The 18,659-nt window shown below is 31.1% G+C and overlaps 1 pseudogene; it reads right to left on the bottom strand.

Annotated features, from left to right (window-relative positions):
* Positions 1 to 2,174: 2,174 nt before the first annotated feature.
* Positions 2,175 to 16,544, bottom strand: LOC111640543 (annotated as a pseudogene).
* Between the last annotated feature and the right edge of the window lie 2,115 nt (positions 16,545 to 18,659).

Below are 18,659 nucleotides of genomic sequence, written 5' to 3'. Positions count from 1 at the left end.
AAACGCCTATAGTAATTTCGACTATCTCGTTCGAAAGATAACTGTTATCTCAAGTACAGTCGACCCCCCCTATAACACGGTAGATACGTTCCGGCTTTTATGAAATCCATTTTCTACAAGTCCTTAAATACATGAGCCAATCACAACCCGGCACGTATGCAGTTTACGGACTACGGCTGTTTGAAAGGTTTTCTTCTATAAAATTAATCGATTCTAGACTAATTCAACTCAACATTTCCAAAATATGTATAATTTTTTGGGAATAATCCATATAAACTATGCTAAAAATTGTAGGATTACTTACCGAGTGTGCACCGTTCGACGACGCCATTGCTTAAGCTTGTTTTCGTCGTGGAGGTCGCATGCTTCCTAATAAATTATTTTTTTGCGAAAACTTTGCTGAACTTTGGAGACATCATTAATATAAATATAATTTTTATGGCCGTTAAATAATAAATGGTTTTTAGTAGGTCCGCTGCTCGTTTAAACTTAACGGTTTGTGCAATATCCGCTATTGGTCTAGATTCGACCAATCCTGTCGCGATACGAGTCGGCGATGACGTTTTACTAAATTATACGAGTCTCTTTTAGCGTGTTTATACGAATACGGTCGCAATTTTTTCGCCGTCATATAGGAATCCGAACTATATGAACCCGTTTTATAGTCGGGGTCTACTGTAGTATGCAAAATTTCAAATTTTTGCATAAAGAGTGTTCCGAAAGGATTTTCAAAAATCGCCAGAAAAGCTGTATTTCCGTTTCCTTTTTCTTTTGTTATCGTCTGCAGGGCTCAAACGGTTAGGAGTTGAAAGTTGAAATTTGATACAAAGTTAGGGTACGTCACGAGAATGTACACTAAGAAGGGATTTTTCGAAATTCCTCCCGCGGGGGAGAGGAATAGGATGGTTTATCTTAAAGAACTCATCTTCTACACTATTATTTTAGACGCAATTTTTTATTTTTAACTGCATTTTAATAGGATACCATGTGGGAATGAAAGCGACGTGCAAGATTTACAGTCGCAGATGTGACTTTTTGCGTTTTTGCGGAAAATCGAATGTTTTCTACGATCGCGATCATAGAGAAAATCTACTGGGTCAAGAAAAGCTTAAATTTTAAACTTAATTAAACTCTCTCGTTAGCAAGGGAGGCTTTCCGGTCGATAGGGTAAAGTATCAATACACCTAGGTTCCCCATACAGCTATTTTACTTTTATTGCTAAATTTTATACTCGCAATGAAAAGTTATTCAAAATGTCATTCAGAATAACAAAAGCCCAAATTTATGCAAATTACAACTTTTTATAACGACTTTACTAAACGGGATTTCGAAAGCGTTGGCGTAAACTGTACTTCATCGTCTTAGGTCTTGATGTAATAACACAAACATTAATAAAATAACAATTGAAATTCAAACAAAAACTTTGCCTTTTTCACTACTATTGATCATAAGTGTTCTAATGTTCAGCCAAATTAATGTTCGTGCGATGACATTCAGTCACAAAGTAATGCTGAAAGCCTGTTTTTGAAAATATTTATTTTCCTTATTTATTATCGAAATAACATTCTTCATCCAAAAGTCCTGTAATTAATGTGCACTTAATTCAAATGTTGAATCTTACTGTGAAATCTACTTCCACTATTCTTATGCCACAACTTTCAAAAGTTTAGATGTATTCGCTGAGCGTTACTTTTCAATCTGTTTACACCAGTTGTTTAATGGAATTTCAAGTATTTTTCATTCATTCAATTACTTCATAACAAAAGAGTTTTTTATGAATACGGAATACGGAATTGTCATACAATTCCGTATTCCGTATTCATAAAAGAAGTGAGAAAGGTTAAATAGACCTTCTGTTATGCAAATATTAATCCTTAGTTTTCCAACCTTTCTCACTTCTTTTTATCTTTTGGCCTTTCTCTCCTTTCTCCGAATTTGGGGCTATAATTATTTGAGTCACGACTCCAGCTTTATTTAGTATTCCTTCCTCATTCATACTGTAATTCAATTTATTATATATACATTTCTTTATTATTACGCTAGAATGTAAGGATGGATAGTACGAACTAATATATGACAACATTGCCAGACATACGAGAATTTGGGCTAGCAATATGAGATGCAAAATAACGGAAATACGAAAGATAAATGATTTTATTTATTTTCTTTCGGATCGAAAGACAAATATATTGATATCCGTGTAAATAAAAACAATGTAAAATAATAATAATAAATTGTACCATCCAAACTCCAATTCGTAGGAGTTTTGATAAACAGAAGAATTTTGCTGTTTACAGAGCATTACTGAAAAAGTAAAATAAAATATTTATAATAAGAAATGTTACTATTTCATGTTATAAATGTTATTTCAAATTCACGTTTCTGTAAAAAAATAAGAGTAAAAATATAAAACAAATATTTCATATATTAAATCATAATTATATATTACTACTAGCTGTTACCCGCGACTTCGCGCGCGGAGGTTTTGCAAGCAAACCCCTTTTTTATTCAGTATTTCAACAACCATAGTAATTACCTACCGCTGAGAATGATAAGAATTGCTGAGAATCGAACGAACTGTTTTCAATTTGATCAATTTTCTGGAACGTTTACAATCGTTTTTTAATTAATCGAACCAATATGCAATAATAAATTCGAATTTAAAACGGTTCGAACATTTGGTTAAAAAATCGAAATATATAAAAATATTTATAACAATGTCTGAAATGTTAACAATTTAATACAGTACATCTAAGTACTTAATGAAGACTAAACGTAGTTGAAAACAAAATTAGCATATAAAATAGTACAGTAGCTGTTCTTCCGGTTAAGACTTAATCCTCTCCCTCTCCCTCGCGAGAGAAATTTTGAAAAATCCCTTCTTAGTGTCCGTTTTCATGACGTACCCTAACTGTGTACCAAATTTCACCTCTTTAGGTTCAGCGGTTTGCTCTGGGCGATGATGAATCAGTGACTCAGTCAGTCAGTCAGGACAAGTAATTTTATATATTTAGATAATATTACATAATATCTTGATATCCTTTAACTATATTACTTTCTAACGTTTACGAAAGTAAAGATGCTTGCTAATTTATAAATTATTCTGGTAGACGTTTTCAAAAGTAAAAATTTAAATCGTTAAAACCCTGCATAAAAAAACCCTAAAATTTCTAAAATACAATTGTAGTAATTTAATTCAGAATTTTAATAACTACATTTAGTTATCATATATGAGTAATATAAGACATTATGCTATTAGGGTAAGGATAGGAATAATTTCAAATAACGATAACATTTATTTAATAATAATATTTAAACCNCCCCTCGCCGGAGAAATTTTGAAAAATCCCTTCTTAGTGTCCGTTTTCATGACGTACCCTAACTGTGTACCAAATTTCACCTCTTTAGGTTCAGCGGTTTGCTCTGGGCGATGATGAATCAGTGACTCAGTCAGTCAGTCAGGACAAGTAATTTTATATATTTAGATAATATTACATAATATCTTGATATCCTTTAACTATATTACTTTCTAACGTTTACGAAAGTAAAGATGCTTGCTAATTTATAAATTATTCTGGTAGACGTTTTCAAAAGTAAAAATTTAAATCGTTAAAACCCTGCATAAAAAAACCCTAAAATTTCTAAAATACAATTGTAGTAATTTAATTCAGAATTTTAATAACTACATTTAGTTATCATATATGAGTAATATAAGACATTATGCTATTAGGGTAAGGATAGGAATAATTTCAAATAACGATAACATTTATTTAATAATAATATTTAAACCTATTCATATAAAATTTTACAATTGAAAAACTGATTAATTTGAGAGAGAAAACATAAATAAAATTGGTTGAAAATTCCAATATAGAAAAGATTAACAAAATTTTATCAAACGGAATGTCTCGTCTCTTTCCTTCAAATTTCTATGAATGAAATATACTCATTTAGGTAAAGAAGAAACATGCAATTTACTTTACAAGTTGTGTTTTTTTTTCGTTTTTCTTAAGTTTCATTTTTTTACTCAAATTTTCATTTACAGTAGAGCGTCGATTATCCGAATCAATTGGGGACTGGGGTTGTTCAGAAAAGAAATCGATATTTCGGATAACCGATTATGTACGAAAAATATATTAATTTATCCCATGTTGAAATTTTTCTTCGTTGCGTGTCGCTTCGCGTTGAATTTTCGTCGATGTTAAGCCTAACGAAGACTATTGCATCGTTAAAAATTATTTTTTTATTTTGTACAAACAAAATAAATATACTGTATTGAAAAATATAAAAACAATAAAAAATTATACTTCAGAAGTTAATTTAGTATCAAAAACGTAAAATATTTGAGTAACCCAAAACATAGCCAAAGATTGCAGCGCCACAGCACTGACGAAAATTTAAATTAAATTCGGATAATTGACTTTCGGATAATCGACGCTCTACTGTATCTGCTTTTATAGCCAATATATGAATTGAAATTTAAAATCAATGCAGGTACATTTTATTTGTATATTCTCTGAGAAACCCTTTCCAAAATTCGCATTTTTCATCCACTTCTGTTTTTATAGGATGAATGTCACCAAGAGTGAGAGAAAGCGAGTTCCTTTGTTTCTTATCGAACGGTTTCCATTCAAACTCCATTCCTTCATACGTAGGTTTCCTAGGAAATAAAATATTTGTTAAAAATATTATAGTTACTTTTGTTTATGGAGAGTTATTAAACCTTATTTTATAATACAGGATGTTCGAGAAAGATCTACATTATTAACAAAATTTCATTTAGGAAACGAAAAGATTTATCAAAATGATGTTTGCATTAAAAAAAACTCAAAAGAATTTTTATTACTAAAACTGAGTACAAAAGCTGAAGTGATTAATGCAGTATCATATTTTTATTTTATTTTATATGGAATACCTTTATAGTATTTAGATAACTAATATTATTTATGTAAACCGCTATAAAATGCTGCTTATATAATAATCGATACGTAATTTACATAAACTATGATTACAAACACCAAAATGAGATATTTTGAATATTGGTAAAAGAACGACTAGCCTCAATAAAAGTTTTAACTATGAATGGATGAATAAGAATAATGAAAAGTATCAATAATACTGCATTAAATAAAACAGTAAACTTTTATAAATATGTTGTGTATATTAAATTCTAACTACAATATTTTATTCATTTAAATATTTCAAATGAAATATTTTATGTATTTTTCTATCTTAGAAACACACATTATAAAATTAAAGCTCACCCAGTTTTAGCGAACGACGTCCAAAGTTGTATGATTCTCCTGCTAAACAATATTTCTTCTTCGGTGTAATCTCTCTGTTTTAATAATGGTCTTCCAAACACGAAATGCAAATCTTCGCTGTGTAGAACTCCCATCCATCTTTTAAACAGAGATTTGATTCGAGTATGATTGAACTTATAAACGTAGACTGTGTGATCATACTGAGAAAGTCTTTCCACTAAATGTGATATGGGGCATAAAAATGCTCCGTCGCCCAAAGCTTTGATTATTTGTTTTACAATTTCTGAATAGTCATTTTCTGCCACATTTCCTAAATATTTCTTTACAATACGATCAAGATATTCTCCAGTTACTTTGTAAGCCCTACTCATAATATCTTTCGCCTCTGCTTTTGATAAAATTGGCTTGTCTTCTATTGCTAAATATGGATTCAGTGCAATAACGAAAGGAGTGCCTTCATCCATTACACTGCCCATTAATACTTCGACATCATGAAATTTGCCGGTGTCAATATCGTAAAATGGATCGTCAGATAGTAATGGAGGACCGACTTGTGGATGATAATATAGTAATATTCGTTGTCGTTTAATCAATCGCTTTTCAGCTTCAACAATTTCATATGCACTCTTTTCCCTCATACATGTTAACATATCAGACACGTTGCAGCCGACTTCCTGTGAAAGCACCACCGTATTTTATATGTTGAATGTAGCATTCACAGCATAATATTCTTGATAATTGCTCCCGCTTTGCAAAATTACTCTGTTGAATAAGCCTTTAGTAAGCGGCGATATCATGTGATGTGCGATAGAGATAGCTCCCGTACTCTGGCCGAAAACAGTTATCAAATTTTTGTCACCTCCGAATGTTTCGATATTTCGATGCACCCATTTGAGAGCCATTACTTGATCTAACATGCCCATATTTCCTCGTGCGTCTTCGTTATTAAAATTTGCGAAGCCTAACGCAGTAACGCGATAATTGAATGTAACTACAATGACGTTTCCCACTGCCGCAATTACAGCGCCGTCATGCAGATTCATATTGGCAGATCCCATGTTAAATGATCCTCCATATATCCAAACCATAGTAGCAAGTGGTTTTTCATTTGGCTTTAAGCTTGGTACCCAAATATTAAGATAGAGACAATCTTCGCTGAGTTCTTTAGGATTGCGATTGATCCATTCTAATATCGGGAAAGGTGGATCTTGCATGCAGGATGGAGATTTTCGTGTTGCATTATATATGATATTTGATTTATAGTGAACAGGTTGAGGTTCTTGAAACCTTAGCTGATCAACTGGAGCTACGGCGTAAGGGATGCCGAAATATGCATAAAGTGTAGTGTTTAATACTTGTATTGTATTTCCGTTGAATTTACCGTATGTTGGAGAATTATTGCTGTTTTTGAAGAACTGTAATATAATGATCATTGCATAGACAATTTTTGCTGTCAAAGACTTCATCTTTAATTCTGAAATATAATTAAAAATTCAATTTAATCTTTATTATACAGTATTAAACAAATTTGTTATATCTGATATGTTTGCCACATATTGTAATAACGAATTATGGAATTCAATTACAACATTTATCATTGAATTATAAATTACTCTTATTTATATCTGTTATTAAGAAATTTGCATAAGCCAATTTTATTTTCATATAAAGTGATTCAATAAAATCTCGCTTTCTTTAATCCTGTTCACCTAAGGTTAACATGCTTTGTGTAATGATGTGCTGCTACTAATGATTGCATTACCGGTAACCGGTTTACCGGTATATCTGTAAATTAGGAAAATAATACTCAGGTAAATTTACCGGTAATTAATTTTTTACCGGTATTTCGGTTTAAAACCTCTTAATTAACTCGATATTTATTTTCCTAAAATTTCCACGGGAAATACCCGTGGAAAGCAGATTTTTTCGTCTTCCCCGTACCACAGCGAGAAAACAGTGCAAGTGGTAATAGGTCATTTCATTTATAATTTAAGGTTATTAAAAGGAATTTTCTAGTCTTTTTATAACTTAATTGCTTTTGGACTTCGAACTCACATTTGAGTTATAAATAAGCACTTGGCTTTATTTCCATCATTTTTAGTTGATACGTGACAACATCACGTTTCGGGCATAAAGCCCCCCATCAGTCAACTAAAAAGATACAATTTTTAAAAATATTACATAAAATATCTTACAAAACAGAATTAAAATAATGTATATTTCTTACCATATCCATTTTTAATCTGTTATACATACAAGGTCTTAATCGGCGCGTACAACTTATTTTACAATAAGTGGAGTAATTTCATTAACATTTGTTATAAATGATCTTTTATATATTTGACAGTATCCAGGAGTCTTAGACATAATCACATACATATCTCAAAATAGAAATAAACAATTTTTTCATTATTGTTTTTTAACCGTACTTGCGTTACATATGTAAGGTCGCCGACTTTAGGGAGCAATACGTTAATTGCGCGTCAGGAAAACCTAGGGTCAAACCGTATGTGGGTGGTGGCGGTAGGAGACAAAGATGACAAGTGTCTTACACGATAACCATTTATTTTGACATAAGGTTAACTTACATAATGACAATAACAATGCGATGTAGATCGGCTTTGGTGGGAGCTCCTTGATGTCGACGAACGGGCGCTGACTGGTGTTCCGGGCTTGACAGGAGAGTGTCCGTTGCACAGGGGCCTCTGTCCGGTGATGTTGCGGATGTTGGTCACTGGTGGAGAACCTGGTCCGAGTGGAGAACTGCGGAGAATCGGCTGGGAATTCCTCTTCGGAGAGAAGCGGCTGAATCTCTCTGCTGTCCTTGAGATTGGGGGTTTTTATAAGATTTTTCTCGAATCTCACCCTTTTGATTAGTCCCGTTCACCCTCTCCCTTACCCCTATTGGCCATTCTTTTGTTTCTAGGCGAAACTTGAGACCGATCCGGGTCGGGAAAAGGTTGGAGAGGTGATGACGGAGCTTTTAATGTTCGCGCTCGTCGACCCGACACTTGTTCACGAGCATCTCGACAAAGCTCTTTCTCTCTGTCGACATTCCCCCCTGTTGTTTATCATCGCGTCGAGTTTGTTTTACGATTCAAAAAAGTTTTCGTCCCATCTGGGTTCTGTCATTAACACACCCTCTTGACTCGATTCTATCTTCGAAACTCTCCGACGTAAAAGTTTCGTAATTAGTCGTAATTTCGACGCGCTTTTACGACCCTCACACATACTGCACTGCAGTGTTGTACTGATTTGCATATTACAAAGAAAGTTATTATTAATATTAACAACAGCATAACTTTTATAGATAATTACAATCAACATTAATGTATATTGTGTATATTATAATATTTTCATCCAGTTCTCATTTATTTTTACTAGTGATGTAACAAATATTCAGTTACTATTTAGTATTCGGCNATACTGCATTGCAGTGTTGTACTGATTTGCATATTACAAAGAAAGTTATTATTAATATTAACAACAGCATAACTTTTATAGATAATTACAATCAACATTAATGTATATTGTGTATATTATAATATTTTCATCCAGTTCTCATTTATTTTTACACTTAAATTTTTGTTGATACAATTTTTGGCTGTTAAAATTGACCCGCTTTCTTTAAATTTTCTATTATACATATTTTTCTCTTTGTATAGGATTTTAACATTATTTTTATCTATACTACAGTCATTAATTAAACAATGGTCATGAAAAACAGAGTTTAGTCGATTATATTTGAGATCTGCAATATGTTCTTTTACTGGTATACTCAGTTTGCGTTTAGTTTCTCCTAAAGTAGTTAGTTGTATTACAGGTACATGGTATCTTGTACATTACGTTCTTTCTTTCTTGTTCTTTATTATCTACTTTATTAGGTTTTACCAGTCTTAATCTATTTTCTACTTTTCCGTATTTCGGGGCTAGTTTTGTGTTTATTTTTTGTAAGTCTTTGTTGATATTCTCATATAGTCCTTTTATATATGGAAAACTGATATATTTTGTATCTATATTTAGCTTTTTTGATTTTTTATTATTCGTTTTACTATTTATCTATTAAACTATTACGATATCCGTTGAGAACAATTTTTTTTTTAGTTCTTTTATGTAAACACTAGCTGTTACCCGCGGCTTTGCCCGCGCGAATTTTGCAAGCAAACCCCATTTATATTCAGTATTTCAATAACCATAGTAATTGTTATATAACACCTACCGCTGAGAATGATGAGAATTGCCGAGAATCAAACGAACTATTTTCAATTTGATCAATTTTCTGGAACGTGTACAATCGTTCTATAATCGAACCAATATGCGATAACAAATTCGAATTTAAAACGGTTCGAACATTTTTAAAATCGAAAAGATAAAAATACTTATAACAATATCTGAAATGTTATTAATTTAATACTCCTAGTACTCGATGAAGACTAAATCCTCTCCCTCTCCCGCCCGCGGGGGAATTTCGAAAAATCCCTTCTTAGTGTGCATTGCCATGTCATACCCTACTAAAACACAGATAAAAACAAAATATCGCATCTAAAATAGTACAGTAGAAGCCGTTCTTCCGGTTAAGACTTAATCCTCTCCCTCTCCTCTCCGCGGGGGAATTTCGATAAATCCCTTCTTATTGTGCCTTTCCATGACGTACCCTAACTGTGTACCAAATTTCACCTCTTTAGGTTAAGCGGTTTGCTCTGGGCGATGATGAATCAGTGAGTGAGTGAGTGAGTCATTCAGTCAGTCAGGACAAGCAATTTTATATATTTAGATTTATATCTGTAAGCTTGCTAGTTCTTGTCTTAATTTTTATGTATTCCATTTTAAAAGTGTTATATTTTATATATGAATTGCTTTTATTATACTCCAAAAACAGTCTTGATTTTGGAGTATATACAGGAAAATAACACAGAAAATTGAACAAGTATAAGTTACATGAAATATCCAATAATGTTAACAAAAATATAATTTTGAATGGGATTGTAGAAACAATCAAGCACTTATCAGAAAATGAAAACAAATTATGACCTGCGGATGTCACTAAAATTAGTTCAGACTGAGATTCAGTGAGAAGTGTTCATTGCTTACTACACCATCAACTTCTCACGTCGACACGAGAACAAAGTGCACAGTAGAAAAGTCAAATTTAACAATGAAAGAAAAATTGCACTTATTCATTAAACATAAAACGATCGTAGACACTGATAACAGTACTATAAGTTTAAATGTGTGAAAGATATTGTTTAAAAAGAAATGAATTATTTCTTAGAGCAAAAAATACAAGGGACGTATCTTAATTAATTAAAAAGGTTTCAATGTTCTAATGACAGTAAGGTCTAACTAGTACTGATTCCGAAAGAGCTTTTTCTAATGCATCTGCCATTTGTAAGAAAATTAGATCGACATAGATTAGACGACGAGAACCTACATGTATTGTTTGTTAAAAGCCTACTTTCAAAATAAAGAAAAACATAATTAATTATCAGCATTATTTCAATGTTTCTTATGTCATAATAATTACTATTACAAGAATTGTTTGAGTAAACTGATAGAAAATTTGAAAATCAATGGTTGTCCAATAATTCTGTCAGTAATTCAGTTTCATTTTAAATCATTTGTTAATACGAATTTACTGGTAAATTACCGATAAACCGGTAATCTCGAATATAATTACCGAATTACCGGTAATATAATACCCGGTAAATTTGCAATCAGCTGGTACAGATTAATGCGTTCTGTGAATTTTCTGTTATGTCTTTTTAGATTTTTTAACAGGCGCAAGTAACACAAACATTTCGCTCTAGATCTTCATGTCTTTAGGAACACGTCAAACCGTTTCGGTGTAGTGTTTGCTGCCAACGTTACAACACTATTGTAATTTCAATTAATCCGCTAGCTGAAATACTGACAAATCAAACTAATAGACTTTTTCATAGGAGGAAATTGTAAAGGGAAAAGAGATACAATACGTTTGAGTAACGTGACAACCGCTATCTCTCTTCTGCCGGACTGTTTTAGGACGGCACATATTATCCCTGTCGTACAACCCTAATCTTGCCACCAATTCATGAAAAGTTCGATTTCTTTAAGAAATAGCCTACACCATTTTTATTATGCTATTAACTAGAGAGAAAGGCTGCCAAATATGTCGTGAAGACTATGTCATTACGTTATCTGTGCTTCTTAATGTATAAAAAGATATAATAAATATCGATTAACTATTAAATTTTGAGAATAATTTATGAAAATTAAACGGTGGTTTGATTCAGTTTGAAATGATCATAAACTTTCAGACAAACCCGACCAATCAATGTGTGGAATATCATAGAAGATAACTTTTAATTAAGTAACTGAAAGACTGGATTTAATATAAAACTGCAAACATGGAATTACGAAAGCTGCACGGCAAAGACAGACATGTTTAGAGGAAATTTTCTGTACAAAGACATTTTGTAATAAGTTAAATCAAACAAAAAAAATAAATTTTTGAAACAAGTCAATCCTCTATTTCATTGTAAGTTACGATTTGTATTTTGTTCAAAAAAATTGCTGGAGAAAGATATTCCAGAATACGAGAAATTATTAAACATGCCGGGCTACAGTTTTATTTATATTTTTAATTTATTTAACTTAAAATATATGCTATCCATTTAAAATTAGCAGCGGCTTGTCCCTGTACATCATTCTTTTTCTTTAACAATAGAGCGGTGTCGGTAATCTATCTAACATCTTTCGGACGAAACTATATGAATTGAAATATCATGACTTCTAATTTGTATTGAAAGTTTATTTGTAGTTAATGTTGTGCCTTCTGCCTTAATGCTTTTTATATATGATTTCGGTTTCTATCTCTCTAACTCCATTCTCGTGATATAAACTACAGACGAAAGGTCAAACGACGATGGGAATTTGTAGGTTTACAACTTTTTCAAATTGCAGCCAAATTAATTTTAAACATTCACTTATTCATCTTTTTTTGGTTACTTTAGACAGGCAATGCTCTTGTTTTATCGAATTCAAAATGAGCTAAATCGATTAAAACTTGTTGTAAGTTTTAAATAGTTCAGTTAAATAGCTCTCCTACCTCGGTTAATTAATTACCGGGTGAGCACCTGAACGAACAGCTTTCTCTTATTACTTCATAAATACCGGAGAACCAATCGTTCTCGTTCAAGTTTACCTAATTGAGAAAGAAAATTAGCCCTCCTGTTATAGTTTAAATGATTTAAAATATACGTAGCAGAACGTTATAAAATACAGTCGAACCTCGGATTCCGAACGCCTCACTTTTTTGAACAATTCGGTTGACAAAGAAAATTCCGAACTCCAAATTTCAACGTTTGCAGTACGATAACTCGGCAGATGCTGGCCACAGATTAGTTCTGAGATGATCAACTCCATCTACTTCATATGTTTGAAAAACATGGGCAATAACTTTGGGGTTGAATTTGGATGGGCTATAACTCTTTTGGGAGAGGGCAAACTTCAGCAAACGACGGGCAAACGAATTGCACCAATTAATTTGAAAAAAAACGCAATTAGGAGTGTCAACTTTACGGACTTCAATTTTATTCGTTTTTCTTCAGATTATATTTCCTCCTTTTATTTCACTCGGCAACTGCGGTGTAATAACACGAGAAATATTTACAAATCAACACAAAATATCTGTGACATTAAATTTAATACATAGCAGAAGAAGAAAATAATAATTTTCTCGAAAACAACATACTAATCTGTCCGTAATCAGGCGAAATCTATATATAATAGTAATCTTTCGTATAATGTTATGGCAATATTAATGCAAGTTATGTGCAATTCATTGAGTTTGTTTCATGTAATTACACAAGGGACATTTGCATCTGTGGTACGGTTGATTCATCATTGGATGCATATCACTTGGTTGTAGTTTGTACCCTTTTGTCAAAATTACGTGAGTAGACTTTTGGTGCTACATTTGTTTTTTTTTTTGTTTAATAATTTTATAATAAGTAATTTCTGATATTGATTCGTTTTTCAAGGTATTTCGTTTTATTAGAAAGATTAAATTGTGTATTTCATGATGTTTTTATGGTTATGTAATTTTTTTTCCTTCTTGGGTTTATTGTGAAAAATGTTAGTAATTTTATGTTAATCGCTCTGGGTGCGTAGTTTGTTCATTATTCAACCAGCGGTTAGCTTTGGCTCTTTGAGAGACTATTCGATTCGTGAATAAGAGATTAAATTGAATATTTTTCATTTTCTAGGTAAGATATAGCCTAGTCTGTTGGTAATAATTTATTTATTTTAATTTTGTTTTTTGGATAGTTCTCCCACTTAGGCTTAAAATGAATTTAGTTTTTCGTTTGACTATTATTTTAGCTAATGTTATTGTATATATTTGTTTCTGTATTAATGGATATGCAGTATAATATTTTGTATGATTTTGTATTGTGTATTTTGTTGTTTTTTCCCATCATCATGGTTTGCACCATGATGCGGGGAAAAAAAGAAAATACACAATACAAAAAAAAAATAAAATAAATTAGGCGAAATCATTCCGTAAAATTGTGAGATCCGTCATCTATATCCTGCATAATAAGTCCTATTTCATGCTACATCGTACGTTCAAGGCGAAATCCTTCCGATCATTGGTGCAATCTGTTCGATTGTTTTTGCGACAACTCTTGCTGTTCATGCAATCTGTCCATTGCTTTTTTCTACGTCCAACACTTCTCTGAAATTAATCCGCAAATAGCTGCGAAGTGTTTCTGTATTCGTGATATGCATATGATCATTTGTGAAAACTCTCGGCTAAACTTTGCTAGAAAGTGTAAGAAAATATTTCGCTGACATGATAGACGCTAAGTGTAATAAATGGAATCTTACGTTTTCGTGGTTACTTCCCAAAGGGGAATTTGTACATTAAAACAAAATTTAAAGAATTTAATTCGGTGATGGTATTTATAAACAACTCCGTTGAGTTAAAAATCTCTACAAAATATATAATATTTTATGAATTATTATCTATTAATTATTATCAATATGTTAAAGGCGTAAATTCATTTACATTATTGTCGTGGATTTTCAGATTGTGTATTATTTACGATAAATTAAATAGTTTCAGAATATAAAATAAATAGTTTCAGAAAATAAATAGAAAATTGATGTAAACTGTCATTAAATCTATATCAAATTAAAACACAACGGAATGTATAAAAATTATATTACCGTATGCCTATAAAAAAGGAAGATGTAATGAGAGCTAGAAAGATAAAGTGATTTATATACTAGGAAATAAAATATATAAAACCATCGATCTAAAATTATATGTTTCTTTGACTTTAATTCATATTCTAATACTTGTGTGAGGAACCGGGAATATATGATATTAATCATACACACCACTTATTAGGCATCGGTTCAGTGAAAACCGCTCACTTGGTCAACGGATGGCTAATTATTGATGGGGAGGTGGTGAGTAAGTCGATAGGAGTCCGTTCTTTAAAATAATAAGAATTCACTTCCATTTTAACAAGTAAAAGTATATTTAATAAACCAAATAAAATTTAAACAAAAATGGATATATACAAAGTAACCTAGAGCGCATTAACTTATCTAACTATAACGCTATTACTATATATTGAGAGAGACTTTACAATAAATATTATATATAACTAAGGTGGTATACTATCTTTGAGAGATGGAAATTATAGGTAATCAGGCACAAAATTAATATACGTGGAGAAAAAAATTGACAATATAAAAGATTATATGCAAAACAAACCATACTTTTCTCTTTTAAATTTATAAAGGTTAAAACGAATAACAATCATCTTTTCAAGATTATATGAAATCATCGCAGGAAGGAAAAATACTGTAATCATCAAAATTATAACCCTCAAGAAATCTTTCAATAGGACTAACCGCTCCAGCTTTCCAAATGATAAAATACTGGAATTCGTTACATAACGAATTCCAGTATTTTCAAGAGATAACTGACAAGAAAAAATTTAATTAAATCAAACATTAAAATACCCCTTAATCAGATCTTCTAAGTAGAAATGTTCTAACAGGTAAATCAACGAGTCTGCATTTTTGCATTAAAATGCAAAAATGAATATTTTGTGTTTTTTCCTCTGTTGTTTGTTGTTCGTTAATCTTGTATTTTTTGGCACTTAAAAAAGGCCAACGTTCATAGTGTCTTTTGAGATTAAAGATTAAAGAGATTACTGTAGAATGCACGCAGTGTTTGGCGCGTAAACTCCTTTTATATAAGTACTTTCTTTCAATGAGAATTAAGAAATTTGACTATCTGATGGGATGACAAGATGAGTCCTATTTAGTCAGATATTTAGTCATAGGAGAGAGAATAATCTCTTTCAGGAACTAACATTCAAAAAGGAAACGTTTGTTGCTTGTTCTCCTCGACTTTTTTTTATAAAATAAAAGTTTCGATTTTAATATCGAAATATCATATTGATTTAAAATCGTATAAAAATACAAATTTAATATTCAGATTCTCACACTTTCATTTATAATTTTCTATACTGTAATTATACTTGTTAAAATTGAATTAATACTTATTCTGCGAAAACCTTATTTTTAAACCTTAAAGGAAACGTTTCCTTACTTCTAGATATAATCAAGAAGTACAGTGGAACCTCGGTATACGACCTTAATCCGTTCCTGATGTTTGGACTTATACCGAATAGGACGTATACCAAACCAACCTTTCCCATAAGAAGTAATGTAAAAACGATTAATCCATTCTCATGTAAAAAAAATGGCTGGCTTTAAACACCTCGCTATCCTGGCTAGTTCCTGGTTGATTCTTAATGAGATCAGCATGTATCTTTTTAACTTTCTTGCAAATAATTGCTTCTGTTGCTACTAGGTTTGCCTTATATTTCGCACATTTCAAGTGATTTTTAATGTCAGTTCTGATACGCTGTCGCCAGCACACTGTTTTCCAGTTATCCAAAGCAAAAGCAATTTCTCACATGATCTAATATTCTTGATCTCTGTTTAGAAATTGATTTAACCCCTTTCGCAACGTTAGCAGATTTAATAATGTATTTATTTTTCACGATTGTCGATATCTCGTTCTCGGAATACGGTAAGCAGCAGTTAAATCTCGAACACGCATACCGCTTTCATATTTCTCAACAATCTCTTTTTTCAGTTCCATTGTGATTCTAGTCAATGTTTTAGTTTTCTGTTTCTTTTCATTTGTCTTTTTGCAATTCATCATTAATAAAACTAATTAAATTTTACTTACAATTTAAAATCAGAAGAAATTTAACAAACTTATAAACCGTGGCACCGCGAACGTTTAGTCTGGTCTACTACACCGATAGTGCTACTTGTTCATAGATGGCGCGTATAATTGAATTAAATTAAGTCGTATACCGAGCAAAATTTGTTTCGTCCAAACAGGACGTATTCCGAATTGGACGTGTTCTAAAGCAGACGTATACCGAAATACCACTGTATTTAATTAATATTAAGTCATATAAAATGTTTATAAGATTTTCATTGTTTTTTATTTATGTAAGCCCTGACATAATTTATTTTTAGCATTTATTTAACTCATGACGAGAAAATAAAATATTTGTAATTTCAATCAAATAGTTTCGCTTGGAAATTGCATCATATTGTATATGCTGTATTATGTTAATATAAAAAATTTTACTGAAATAAAATTGTTTTCTTTATAAATAAGACTCGTGTAATTTGAGTCTAACCTTATCTGCAGACCCTCATGCATGTACAGGTACATTTTTCAAACATTAAATACATTAATTACAGGAAATTTGTACAAATATGAATTCCGATATTTTTCTCCTAGAAAAATATATTTCATTTGTACCTAGAAACAACATGTTTATGTTGTTTCTAGGTACAAATGAAATATGTCAGTTTATAAAACAAAAGTGAAAAGTCACCGCGAAACAGTTAGATATTATAATTCAAATATAAGCAGTTAAATTAATTTAATTCTTAAAATAAAGCTACATAATATTAAATATAATTATATATTAAACACATTTAAGAAATTCATGCCATTGACGAAGTATAAAATCTAATTTTCTTTACCTTTATATACGAACAAACACCACTTCCATTAGCGCTTAATTCTCAAATAACTGATGGAAAAGAATAGAAAAAGTGGAAGGATAAATGCCTAAAATCACTGTTCACGTGTCAATAGAAAATCCTGGAAATTATGTTAATTACTTAAAGCAATTGTTAGTATTCTAGCAGCGTTAAGATTTTTTTGGTAGATATAATGCTGAAAAACGCTGTGAAACGCCGGCAGCAAAACAAGTTTACAATTGAACAATAATAGGGAAAAAATATATTTATATAGTATATATCTAATTTCCATTTTAAATTTATTTTTAAGTAATATTCTTTAATTTAGTAAGGTAATTTCAGTTTATTGTGAGAAATCCCGATAAGTAGAAATTACACACTACTAATTAATTACAATTATCAATTTAGTAAATTACAATTAATTAATCTCGATATTTCTGCAATTGCTAAGGTCATAGTTTTTTAATTATATGGAATAAATTAGTAGGCATAGCAATAAATGTAGTAGTATAGTAATAAATGTATAGACATTAATTACAGTCTTTTGTTTCCTCTCTTTCCTCGTTTACTATTGTGTCCCTGTGACGTCAGATTACTGCAAGAATTTCAATAATAACTTCAAAATTTAAGAGAGGAAATGTCGTTGATATAACATTGCTTTTATAGCTTGATTATATTAAATACTTTAGTGTATATACGGAAACAAGATATACATGTTATAGCTTAGAAATGAACCTTTTAAAATATATTATCCTTGTAATTGATATCAGCTTTTATTGGCAAGAAAACAAATTTGGCGGATATGTTATTTCTATAAAAAATTCTATGTGCAGTATATTTTATAGAAAATTCTATGAAATATATTGCACATTCAGTCTAAATATATTATATTTAATTCAGAAATACGTAAATTTATCACATTTAATTTTATATTAGCAATTACGGTAATACAGTAAAACCTGTGTAAAACAGAACCTGAATACAAAGGAATCGGACTGCCTAAATGGAAATTACATTATTTTTACAGTATTTGTCGTCGAATTGTCACAATGCATGCTGCAAATTTTAATTATATTTTTAATTAATTTATTTTATAATATATGCTCCTTACATCAAATTAGTGCCTCCGTACATCATACTTTTCCTGTTAGCAATAGAGTCGTGCCGGTTATATGTCTAACTCTGTTGAAAGGATATTTGTGTTGAAATAACATGATTTGATTTGCTTTACAAATCGAAAGTACACATATAGGTAATCTGGTCCTTTTCTCTTACGATTTGTATGGTCTTGTCTCTACTTTCATCTATCTAACTCCT

This window comes from Centruroides sculpturatus, unplaced genomic scaffold (assembly GCF_000671375.1).
Source record: "Centruroides sculpturatus isolate CEXI.00-Female unplaced genomic scaffold, Cexi_2.0 scaffold1173, whole genome shotgun sequence".
Classification (NCBI taxonomy): domain Eukaryota; kingdom Metazoa; phylum Arthropoda; class Arachnida; order Scorpiones; family Buthidae; genus Centruroides; species Centruroides sculpturatus.
This window is presented reverse-complemented; position numbering and strand designations above follow the sequence as displayed.